The 13,570-nt window shown below is 38.2% G+C and overlaps 1 pseudogene; it reads left to right on the forward strand.

Moving 5' to 3' along the window:
* The first annotated feature begins 9,135 nt into the window (after positions 1 to 9,135).
* LOC150006010 (large ribosomal subunit protein eL18 pseudogene) lies at positions 9,136 to 12,607 on the forward strand (annotated as a pseudogene).
* Positions 12,608 to 13,570: the final 963 nt, after the last annotated feature.

The raw sequence follows: 13,570 nt of genomic DNA on the forward strand, positions 1-13,570 counted from the left end.
TCTATCCAGCAAGGCTATTATTTGGAATGGAAGGGCAGATGAAGTGCTTTCCAGACAAAGTGACGCTGAAGGAGTTCATCATCACCAAGCCATTATTATATGAAATGTCAAAGGGACTTACTTAAGAAAAGGAAGATCGAAACTATGAACACTAAAATGACAACAAACTCAAACTATCAACAACTGAATCTAAAAAATAAAAACAAAATCCAACTAAGCAAACCAGAATAGGAACAGAATCATAGGTATGGGGATCATTTGGAGGGTTATCAGGTGGGAGGAGGGAGGGGGAGAAATGGGTAAATGGTGCAGGGACTAAGAAGCCTAATCGGTTGGTACAAAATAGACAGGGGGAAATTAAAAATAATATAGGAAAGGGTGAAGCCAAAGAACTTATACGCATAACTCATGGACATGAACTAAGGGGGGTGGAATTGCTGGAGGGAATGGGGGTACTGAGCAGAGGGGAGCAAAGGGGGGAAAATTGGAACTACTGTAACAACATAATCAATAAAATATACTTAAAAAAAAAAGAACTGAAAATAGAACCAGAGGCATATAAACAATGAGCAGACTGACAGAAACCAGAGAGGAGGGGAGAAGGGGAGAAAGAAGGGAGAGGGTCTAGTCAGGGAACTAGTATAAATGACTTATGGACATGGACAATGGGGTGGGGATTGACCGTGGGAGAAGGGGTGAGTGGCATGCGGGGAAGCAATGGGGAAAAAAGTGGGACAACAGTAATAGGAAAATAACAAATAAATTAAAAATAAAAAAAGAATAACTGAGCCCTGTCTGGTATGTCTCAGTGGATTGAGTGCTGGCCTGCGAACTGAAAGGTCACCTGTTTGATCCCTAGTCAGGGTACATGCCTAGGTTATGGGCCAGGTCCCCATTTGGGCTCATGCAAGAGGCAACCAAATGATGTATCTCTTGCACATTGATGTTTCTCTCCCTCCCTTTCTCCCTCCCTTCCCCTCTCTCTAAAAATAAGTAAATAAAATCTTTTTAAAAAAGAATAACTGAAAAGTTGGAGATGAAAAATATTTTTAACATTCATTTCTTTCAGCATTCTCTTTGCTTTATTCTCACTAGTCTCACTTAGTCAATGCACTCTGACAATTATTAGGGAATGAAGAGTTAAATTAAGGAAAAGTTCATTAAAGAAGGAGTATGCCTTTTTCTCTTTCTGAAGAGTGGAAGAAGGGCAGTTATAAAAGAGGAGATAGGAAAAAAGCCACAGGAGTCACTGAGGAAAAGTATACATGCAAGCTAAAGATTCTCTTAACTATTAGTACCCCAGTACCCTGGCAAATTCTTTATATAATCACAAGAATATACATACCTTAGTCTGAAGACCACTCTGGGTTCAGTTCTCCTCCTTATTTGAGGGAAAAAAAAACGGAAGATTCTTAAGTTTCCTCAGTAAGAGTCTGTGTCAAGTTCTTACTCTCCTTTTTTTTTTTTTTTTTTTTTTGATTGAATGATAGTTTAACTGGATATGAAAGCCAAGGTTGATGGTTATTTTTCCTCAATACTTTTGTAATATTACTCCCTTGTCTTCTGACATCTATTATTAAATTGTAATTCCTTTGTAGATAACATGTCTTTTCTCTCTGACTGCTTTAAGATTTTCTCATTATCTATGATGCAATGTGCCTACTGTGTGGATTTATTAACATATATACCACTTGGTATTGGGAATGCACTTTAACTTAATAATGGATATTTTTCTTTACTTTTAGAATTTTTTTAATTATTATCTCATCAAATATTGGTTATTCATAACTTCCTCCTTTCTTTTCTTCTAGAACTCTTATAAGATACATCTAAAGCCTCCAAAATGTATCCTCCACATATTTAACCAATTGTTTATATTCTTCTTTACATTGGGTGCTGGGTGAATTTCTCACTACTATTTCCTAATTCACTAATTCTCTAATTCTTTCTGATCTAGAATTTGTCCAGCTATTGACTTCTCTTTATAAAAATGTTTTTATTTATGCTTGTTTTTTATTTTATTTACTTATTTAAGAGAGACATATGAAGGAAGAAAAAAAGACAGACAAACATCAATTTGTTGTTCCACTTATTTATACATTTGTTGGTTGCTTCTTGTATGTGATCTAACGAGTGATCAAACCTGCAGTCTTGGCATATCACTCTAACCAATTGAGCTATCTGGCCAGGGCTCTGGTTGTTTTTTAAATGGATATTGTTCCTTAATTTATTCTTTTGAGGAGATGATATTTAAATTGAGAAAGTAAAACCCAGGTCAAGTGGCAGGTATAGAGTACTCTAGGCAGAAAGAATGCTTTGGGAACTGAACACTGTAACTTTTTCCTCGAAACTCTGTCAGCTGCTTAGCCAGCATTTATTTTCAATTTGACCTATCTTATAGGCACAGCTGATTACAACCCAACATGTGGACTGAATCAAGAGGCTTTTGATGCAGTATCCATCAACTCATTACCAAAGTTAGAATGTGAACATTATGATGCCCAGAACTTTTGAGTGGCTGAGTCTTGGCATCACTGAGTAAGTGCACATACAGAGTAAATGACATGAAGAAACCTTACTTTCAGTAGGTCAGTTCAGCCACAACGTATCCCAGGAATAAATGTGGGCATGAGCTGATGAGTAACAGACTGTATGTTGTTAGCTGTTAGTAACAAAATGCAAATTTTGTTTTTAGTATTAATCATATTCTTTATGGAAAACAATAAAATAATCCTATAGATATTAACAGAGCAGTTAAATTTCATCACTTAGCATCATCTTGATTATATACAAAAATGCATACTTGGGCATTAAAATCATGTGGCAGTATTCACAAAGATGTAATATAGAGGATTCAGATACTCCAAACTATACTTACACTAACATGTTTTATAAAATGATTTAACTTGCAATAAAAATATTTAATCCTAGTTGAATTTGAAGACCCTTAGTTAACTATTGCTCTCACTCCCTATAGGGAGGGGAAGTATTTTGGGTGGCAGTGTTAGTAGACAACCTTAATGTTCTTTTCCTTGTGCTGCATCACCTTTGATGATACAGTCAATCCATTTATGCCTCTTCTCTCCCTCTTCATTCCTTCTTCTAGCCAAGTGCCATTCTTAAAGCTGCCTGTTTTAAACCAGGGCCTAGTATTGCATTCTCTGATTGGAAAACTAACATGTGCGCATATCTTGCATTATCTAATGAAGTGAGATTTACCATAATCCTGTTAGACTGTTACTTCCCTAGTGCTCAAGGTGCTAATGCACAGGTAGGTAAGGCACTCTCCTTGGTCTAACAGAGCAAAGCACAGTGGGCTCACTGACTGTATACAAGCTGTCTGCCAACCATGCAGTCACACTGAATATTTTCCTTTCATAAACTTAACAGTGTTGCTTTTGTGTAGTGCTCATCTTCCTCATTTCTCACAGTGCTTCTTCTAAAGTAAGAAATATTTAGATCAAAAAAGGCTGACTACTCTACACTGAGGTTTAAATTTGAAACTCTTCTGAGTTTTTTTGACAAAGTATAAGTAATGTTAAGTCTTTCACATTTTCACACTGCGTAAGAAGAACGATCATATTTTAGGGCTTGGCTAACTCTGGTTAAGTCTTCTTTTTGGATAAAGCAGTTCAAATATGGAAGTCATATTCGTGAAAAGAGAGAGAGAGCTCCAATTTCTCCCCAGGAGGATGCCAGTCCTTGAATGTGACGTTCACCTCCTTCAAGAGAACAATATCCTATGTAAGTTAATAAGCTTTTCAACAATGAACCTGTTGTTCTAATTCAAAATCCTGTTTTAATTCCCTACCAAATACTCGTACAAAAAGAATGTTTAGTGCCAAGAAAATCTATGGTCTGATGAAGTCAGTTATTATGAAATCAAATTCTCATTTAAAAATAATTCTTCCATTTGTTTAGAAACACAGTACAGGTATAGATAATTTCACCAAAATTAGTTTTTAAAGTAAATACAAACTGTTGAAAAAGAATGAAAGTTGTCATTTGTGAACTTTCCCTGGCTTTTGAGATTGCCCTGACATCTCCTTCAATCATAACTAATGCCTTATGCCACTTGCTAATTTTGTTCTAGTTGTTCTGTTGTTTTGTTCTAGTTGTGCCAGTGTTCTGTTAGCAACTAGAGGAGGCCAAACTTTCCCATAATGCGGCCTTTTCACTTGTTTTCCCTGCCCAGATTATTTCTCTGCCTCTTTCCATCTTAACTATCACATCTTCAAAATATCTTCCCTGACCACACTATCCGACGTAGTTCATCCTCCTTAGTCCCTGCCACAACACTCTCTTTATTTCCTGCATAACTCTCATTAAAGGATGAAACTTCCTCATTTAAATATTATTGATCATCTGTTTCCCTAGAATATAAACCCCATGAGGGCAGGAATCTAATTTGTCTTATGCTCCACCCCAATCCTTACGCACCTGGCACTGAAGTTTACTACCCAATGGTGTCTTCCTAAGGCAGCCACTTCAAATTTAGACATATCATCAATGTGATTCAAAAAATAAATGCCCATATGCCTATATATATGTCGTGCATAATTTACTGTAAAATGTAATTTAGATATTCTGAAAGTCACAAACCCTAGCTTTAGGGGTATGAGATTTTTAATTCATTTTTGTTAATTCTGTATAATGGCCACTAGAGGGAGACATAGCCAAATACTATACTCATTCTAAGATTTTTCTGTTAGAATTTTAGAAGCCCTGCAGCCCAACTCTCCTCTTAGTTTCCCTGAAAAATGTCACCTAACTTCTTTTTAAACAAATCAAAATGGAGAATCCACTACCCTGTGGGGCAGACTATTCTATGGCTGGGCACTCTTATTGAGAAAGTTCTTTTTCTTGTTGATGTGTATGTAACTGCCCCTCCTTGCCCCTCCTCTTTGCCTAAATTATTAAAAAACCGACACTATCTCAGGCCCCAGTATGAGCCTCATTATCTAGAATGTTATTTGAAAACTTACACCTAGACAATCCCAGCATGCCTCACACTCTTCTCATCCTTGGCCATTGCTCCAGATGGAAAATCCCTGTGGAATCTTGCCTTTGACCCACTGGCCCACTGCTCCCTCCCTCAGCCTTCACACTAATAATACAGTTTGATTGCACTGCCTGGATTCATGCTAGGACACTAGCAGTTTTACCCACCACTAGTACAAATAGCAACACAGTGAAAAGGCAAATAATGTGCCAGTGTTGTTATGAAAATAGTTTCGATTTCAGAGATCTCCTAAAAGGCTCTTGGGAATCCCCAGGGATCTGAATAAAGACTACACTTTCTGAGAATTGCTGAACTGGGTTATAAAGCAATTCTCAACAAATTCAAAAGAATAGTTACCAATAATACAGACCACAATCTCTGCCCACAATGTAGTTAAATTAAACCTCAATTATAAAAAAACAAAAACAAAAACATGAATGTCTCCTAATGTTTGGAAATTTCAGAACATTTTTAAACAATCCATTGTTTAAGGGAGAAAAGATAACAAATGAAAAACATACTTAGATGTGAAATGGAAATAAAACTACAACATAACAAAATTGAGATGCAGAAAAAGTGATACTTAAATTTGTAGTCTTAAATGTTTTTACCAGAAAAGAAGAAAGACTAAAAATTAATAACCTAAATACTCAACAAATTGAAAATAGCAACATAATTATCCCAAAGAACATAGATAATATGAATAAAAAAAGAAATTGAAGAAATAGAGGGAGAAAAATGACATGAAGAATCAATAAACCCAGAAGTTGATTCTTTGAAAAGATACAAACATAATGGGAAAACTACAATTAAAAAAATACATAAACATGCAACAAAATAAACAGTAGAATGGAGGTGACAGAGCAAAGAATAAGTGAACTAACAGAACCATGGAAATTAATAAATCTGAACAAGAGAGAAAATGGACTGAAAAAAATAAACAGAGCCTCAAAGACTTGGAGGGCTATTACAAAGGATGTAAATTTCATGTCATAGGAGTTCCAGAAAGACAAGAGGAAGAGGTCAGGGCTGAAAAAGTACTAGAAAAAAATAAGGACTGATAGCTGCCCAAGTTTGGCAAGAGACACAAACCTACAAACCAAGAAGCTGAGCAACCCCCAAACAAGATAAACCCAAGACAATCCCTACCAAGACATGTCATAATTAAACTTCTGAAAACTAATGGCAAAAACATCTTGGAAGCAGAAATAGAAAAATGGCATTCACCAATAGAGGGGAAACAATCAGAATGACAGTGGACTTATCATTAGTACCAATGGAAGACAGAAGAAAATGACACAAAATTTTTCAAGTGTTGAAAGAAAAGAACTGGCAACCCAAAATCCTATACCCAGTGAAAATGTCTTTCAGGAATGAAGGGGAAACCAAGACATTATCAGACAAAGGAAAACTAACAGATTTGTTGGCAGCAGACTTTTCCTAAAAGAATGGTTAAATGAAGTTTTCTAAGCAGAAAAGAAACTATAAAAAATGAAGGCCTGGATTATCCAGAAGGAAAAAAGAACACAGTACACAAATATGTGGATAAATACTATCGGATATCCTTCTTTTGAGTTTGCTAAATTATGTTTTATGGTTCAAGAAAAAATTAAAATGCTGATGTGGTTTTAAATGTATGTAGATAAAATATTTAAGACAATTATATTATAAATGGAGGAGGGTAACACGCACACACAAAAAAATAAGTACAGTTTTTGTACTTCACCAAAACTGGTAAAATGACATCAGTATACTGTGATATGTGTGTATTATGTAATGCCTAGAACAACTATTTTAAAAACTATAGAAGAGATACACTCAAAAATATTATATATAAATCAAAATGGAATCCTGAAAATATGTTCAAGCAACCCACAGAAGGCAGGGGAAAGTAAACAGAGGTACAAAAACACAAAGAACAAACATAAAATAAAATGACAGGCTTAAGCCTACCGTATCAACAGCAGATAGAACAACTAGACAGAAAATAAGCAAGGATATAGAAAATTCAACAGCATCATCAACCAAGGATCTAATCAGTATATATAGAACACCCCACCCAACAACAGAATACACATTCTATTCAAGGCCCACAGAATACACACTAAGATCATCCATATCCTAGGCCATAAAACAAACCTCAACAAATATAAAATAGTTGAAATCATAATGTGTTCTCTGACCACAATGGAATTAAACTAAAAATCAATAACAAAAATATAACAGGAAAATCTCCAACACATGAAAACTAAATAACACAATTCTAAACTAATCCAGGGGTCGAAGAGAAAGTCTCAAGGGAAATAAGTATATTGACTTGGATGGTATCCACCTGCCAGCTCTGGGAGAGGTGCAGAGGGGCCTCAGAAAAGAAACAATGGCCTCTGCCAGCACTTTCGTCTGGCAGAAAGCTGTCCCCCCACCCCCAGCTCTCACCCTGATAACAGACAATTTAGTTCCTCCTCATTTGTCACTGGTGCCTTTTGAGCTGCTGCCCCAGCGCTTGAGCTCAGAGGGAGTGAGTCCAAGGAACATGGAGTAAGCACACTTTATCCTGTCTTTCCCACTGCATATAGTCATAAAACCTGGACAGAATGTATGCAATAGCTATTTGAAGACTCTAAAAGTAATTGGTAGCAGGATGATGAAGGAAGACACTGAAATACTACTGAACTATTGAGACTTTAGCAAAACTACCTTAGAAATAGAGATTTACTGTGCGGATCCACAACAATAAGGATATTTTCTATTTTCATAGGAGAATGAGGAGGTAGCTAAATAATAAAGAATAAAAAGTATGAAAAGAAGACTCCCTTGGCTCTCAGACCCTTAGACTTGGACTGAATTACACAACCATCTTCCCTCATTCTCTAGACTCATAAAGCAGATCGTGGACTTCTCAGCCTTCATAATTAATAATCCAATTCCAATATACAAACTATCATCTATCTATCTATTATCTTTCTATATCTATGTATATCCTATTGTTTCTGTTTCTCTAGAGAACCCTGACTGATACATGTACCAATTGAGATCTAGGGAGGATAAAGAATTATTTTACTTATCTGTAAAAGTTGCCTTCAAGAAATTCTTGCTGATTTATGAGGTAATTTTATCTTCTGTAGAGGAAAGAACACAGACTTTGGAGTCTAACAGAGCGGATTTAATTTCTAGCTCAGCTATTTTAATAAATTTTATACCCAGAAAAAAATTTTTTAAATACATTGAAATGAATGAAAATGAAAATACAACATATCAAAATTTGTGGAACATAGTTAAAGTGGTGCTGAGAGAGAAATTCATAGTACTAAATTAGAAAAGAGAAAAAATTCTCATATCAATGATCTAAGCTCCCACCTCAAGAATTTGGAAAAGGAAGGGCAAGATAAACCCAACGCAAGCAGAAGGACTGAAACAATATGGATAAAAGCAGAAATCAGTGAAAAACAGAAAAACAAAAGAGAAAACCAATGAAACACAGAGTTGGTTCTTTGAAAATGTCAATAAAAATAATGTTTTAGCAAGAATGACAAAAATAAGAGAGAAGAAACACTACCAATATAAAAAATGAAACAGTGATTAAATGTAAAACCTGAATCTATAAAATTCCTAGAAGAACACATAGGGGAAAAGCTTCTTGATGTTAATCTTGAAAATGATTTCTTGGATATGACACAAAAAATTCAGATGACAAAAGTAAAAATAGACAAGTGGAACTACCTCAAAATTAAGAACTTATGCACAGCAAAGGATATAATCAACAGAATGAAAAGACAGCCTATGAAATGATATATCTCTGATAAAGGATTAATACCCAAAATGTATAAGGAATTCCTGCAACTCAATAGCCAAACAAAGGACTCAATTAAAAAATAAGCAAAGAAAACTTGAATAGACATTTTCTCCAAAAATATACAAATAGTCAAGAGAGGAAAAGGAATAAAGGAAAGATTTTAGCATTTGTCATCATTTTATGGTAAGTCACTTATTTAAAAGTTTCATATGTGCAACCTCAAGACTAAGTGGAGAAGAGGCTGAGGTGGATTTTAGGGAATTTCAAAGATACTTTGGGTTATCTGCTCTTCAGGATGTCTTCTGTTCTCGATCCTTAACCTCTCTCCACCCTCCCCACCATGTGCTGTGCCAGTGACTACATCAACAGGCTGCTTTGCTTGCTGGCTTCCAGGTGGGTTTAGTCAAAGGGAGCGGAGGGGGGCACTGGCAGGAGATGGAAAGGCAGGAGAAAAAAGTCAAGGTGTTTATTTCCCAGTAGAGTCATCTCACAGGTCTCTGCTTTGGTCAGTAACTTAGTTTATATAGCTTTCTCTGTATCTGGGTTTCTGTAAACACCCTCTCCCATGGCTCCCACAAGCCCAGAAGTGGAAATAGAACCTGCTACTACAAGCCCTGGGTACTGCACAGTCCCTTGTGGTTTACCTATATACAGTGGACACCTTTTAAGTCGTCTCTGTAAAATAATAAAAAATATATGTATTGGCCTCTAGTCCCAGTTCCTGATAAAAGACCTCTTAATACCCTTGTAAAGAGATTTCTAGGAAAACTTTTGTTTTAATATTTAGTGTTTGACACTGCCCCCACCTATTCCTGATCCAGAACTAAGACCTTTCTAATTCCCTAGATGATGAGTGTCTGACACAGAGCTCCTAAATCCCTTGAGATTTCCTAGGGGATCAGAATGTCTTCTGTTCTAATGAAGCAGCTCTTCGTGGAGTCCTAGATGGAGGCTCATCACCAGAAAGACCAAGCCTTGATTAGAAACTTGAAACTTTCAGCCCCGCCCCATTCTCTGGAAAAAGCAAAGGGGTGGAAGTTGAGTTTATAAATCATTGTGGCTATGTGATGAAGTGATGCTGGAAATCAAGGTTCCTAAACTCAGGCATGTTCGCATGCCTCTTGGCCCAGGTGTTCTATGACCTGAGCTGGCGAGCTGGACTTGCTGGCGCCGACAGTCTTTGACTGATCGGGTCTCAGGGTTTCAAGACATCCTGTGACTTAAAAGGAATCTTGCCGAGTACTCCATCTTCCCTGATGTTGACAAGGAAACCAAACAAAGCCGAGCACAGGTAGTGCTGGTAGTGCTTAACCTTGTGTCCTTTCTGTTAATGTTTTAAGGAACAGTGTAGCCGTTCCCATAGTCTTAAAAGAATAGGTGATTGAATTCCTGTAATTTTCTGTTTTTGAATCTATAAATTATATATAGTCTTGTTTGTCAGGAATCATTCTTTATAGCTTATATATTAACCTCCTTTTGTTGTAATCCCAAGTAAGTAATTGTATATTGTAATCAATATTGGAATGTGCCTGTGAGCTCATTCCTTACCCTCTCTATTGATTTCTATTTTTAGTATACTTGTAAAACTCAATAAAAGGAGAGGTCCTTGCGCCGCTCGCTGCTGACCTGCCAGAGCGTGCGGCAGCCCTCCAACCGACTCATTCATTCTCCTTGCTAGTATTACTTCCGCGCCCTCGCCACATTTAATACAACACCTATATACAGTGGACACCTTTTAAGTCGTCTCTGTAAAATAATAAAAACGATATATGTATTGGTCTCTAGTCCCAGTTCCTGATAAAAGACCTCTTAAAACCCTTCTAAAGAGGTTTCTAGGAAAACCTTTCATTCTAATATTTAGTGTTTGACACTGCCCCCACCTATTCCTGATCTAGAACTAAGACCTTTCTAATTCCCTAGATGATGAGTGTCTGACACAGAGCTCCTAAATCCCTTGAGATTTCCTGGGGGATCAGAATGTCTTCTGTTCTAATGAAGCAGCTCTTCGTGGAGTCCTAGATGGAGGCTCATCACCAGAAAGACCAAGCCTTGATTAGAAACTTGAAACTTTCAGCCCCGCCCCATTCTCTGGAAAAAGCAAAGGGGTGGAAGTTGAGTTTATAAATCATTGTGGCTATGTGATGAGGCCTCCATAAAAAATCCCTTAAGTATGAGGTTCTGGGTTGGTGAACACAGCCACTTGCCAGGAGGGTGATGCCTCTTAGTTCCTCAAGGGCAGAAGCTCCTGTGCCCAGGACCCTTCCAGCCCTCACCCTAGGTATCACTTCATCTGACTGTTCCCTTTTAGCCTTTAACCTATCCTTTGTAATAAATCAGAAAGAGCAAGCAAACTGTTTTCCTGGGTTCTGTGAGCTGCTCTAGCAAATTATTGACCCTGAGGATGGGGATGTGGGAACCTCCAATTTATAGCCAAGTTGGACAAAAGTTGTGGGTATCCTAGAAACTAATTACTTTTGACTGGCATCTGAAGTGCAGAGCTTGTGGATCTGAGTCCTTAACCTATGGTGCCTGTGCTAACTCTGACTAGTTTCAAATTTGAGTTGAATTGTAGGACATCCAGCTCAGAGAATTTGGTCAATATGGAAAAGAAACCCACAAATTCATTATGTGTGAGAGTGAAGGAAAACATAGTGAGTTTTGCCTAGACATTCCCTTATTAAAATCTCTTCAAATATCTTCATTTAACCGTGCTTTCTACTTCCTGGCACTCCACCTGACAAATATATGTGTTTTTCACCTTTGAACCTAACCCCTGAGTAAAGTATAATTCCTTGTTCCAAGGACTAGGGTCAATAAGGGTACAGAAAATACTTTTTCTACTTTTCTGTATCTCACCTTAATTTCTATTTCAGCCCCAATCCTCCAGGGTGTCAGAAACACAAGCTAGATCAGGTCAGGGTCACCCCTGACAATTAAAGTACAGTTAGTAAATGTAAGAACAGAACTACACACTAGGAATTTGGGAACCAAGAGGAGGATACCTAACAGCCTCAAAGGAGGAAAAAAAGACTGTCAGGGAACTGCCTGGAGAATGTGAGTATGAGATGAAACAAAAGGATGAATGGAGGTAGCCAAGCAAAGAAAGAAAGAAAACAGCATGCTAGGTACATGGTACAGCCTCAGCAAAGGCACAGAAGCAAGAAATAGCAGGACATATAGGAGACAAGCCATTCAATGTTGTTGGAGTATAAAGCTTAAGACAGGGAGAGCAGACAGGTCAACAGCCACAACAAAGACGAAAGTTTCCGTAAGGAGCCTAAGGGCCAGGACATCTGCCTAAGGCTGTTGGTCAAGCTATACAGGTTTCTAACCAGAAAAATCAACCTTCAGCTGAGTGGTGCTGAAGAGGTTGTTCATGATTTGGACCAACGAACCTCCTCTGTTCCTTTCCTGGATGACCCAGAAGATAAAGCTTCGTGGCCAAGAGAGCAAAACTGCTGTAATTGTAGGGACTATAACCGATGACGTGCATGTGCAGGAGGTGCCCAAACTGAAGGTGTGTGCATTTCATGTAAGCAGCTCTGCCGGGAGCCACATCCTCAAGGCCCAGGGCAAGATCCTCACCTTCGACTAGCTGGCCCTGGACTCCCCCAAGGGCTGTGGCACCATCTTGCTTTCTAGTCCTGGAAAGGGCCAAGAGTTGTACAAGCATTTGAGTAAGGCCCCAGGAAACCCTCGCAGCCACACCAAACCCTCCATACAATCCAAGGGCTGGAAATTCCACCATGCAAGAGGCCAGGGGGCCCCCCCATGGCTATAAAAACTATCCCCAGATCCTGCCTTGTTATTAAAAAGATTTTGAATACTGGAAACAGAAAAGCTAGAGACCATATCTTTTTTTTTTTTTAAATATATTTTATTGATTATGCTGTTACAGTAGTTCCAATTTTTTCCCCTTTACTCCCCTCCACCCAGTATCTCCCTCCCCCAGCATCCCCCCCCAAGTCCATACCCATGGTTCGTAAAAAATAACTATCCCTCCCTCTCAGATATTAAGACCCTTTGTAATCTTGTAAAGGACAATGGGCGAAGGTCTCAAGCTCCTCTAGCTGCTTCAAGCTGGACATGGTCGTCGTCCTACCTAGCCTTGGGTCCAGAAATCCCTAATAAGAGTGGGGGTGTGGAGGGGAGGGTGGCCTTCCCACATGGGGAAGGATCGTGCAGACTCCAGGTCAGTTGGCTGTCTCCGGACAACGGCGTGCTTGGTTTAGCAGGCTGGCATCCTTGTTGTGTTCTGGGGGCAACAGATTTGGCAAAAAGGGTTAAAAAGCATCATTCAATCCATAACTACTAGGTGGCAAAAGGCAGGGATTAATTTTTCAATGTTCCACATTAGGAGGAAAAAAAAAAAAAAAAAAAAAGGGCTTCTTTGGAGGAAGGTGTGCTAGGCACATCTCTCCTGTCCAAAACCCTTTTGCCCATTTTATTTAGTTTGGGCTGAGGGAAATAGTTTCTGTTTCCCCCCTCTCAGACCTCTGGGCCCTTTCTGTCCAAGCCATTAGGATAGAAAAGAGAATTCAGTTTTAAAGTGAAGCCCACAGACCACCCCATTCTTCACCAACTCAGCCATTTAGTTCAGCCAAACTGTTGAGTCTCCGGAGGCAGCGCTGCAGAGAGGATTAAGTGAGGCTTATGCGTACAGACAATCACTCAGGTAATGCGGTCATAGGCTTATGCCCTTTGAAAACAGAAAACACATGTTAATTTATGTAACATAACCAACAAAAAAGTCTCTAAATCTGTAAGACTGTCTT

The sequence above is a fragment of the Furipterus horrens genome, unplaced genomic scaffold, assembly GCF_987537825.1.
Source record: "Furipterus horrens unplaced genomic scaffold, mFurHor1.1.pri manual_scaffold_6, whole genome shotgun sequence".
Taxonomy (NCBI): Eukaryota; Metazoa; Chordata; class Mammalia; order Chiroptera; family Furipteridae; genus Furipterus; species Furipterus horrens.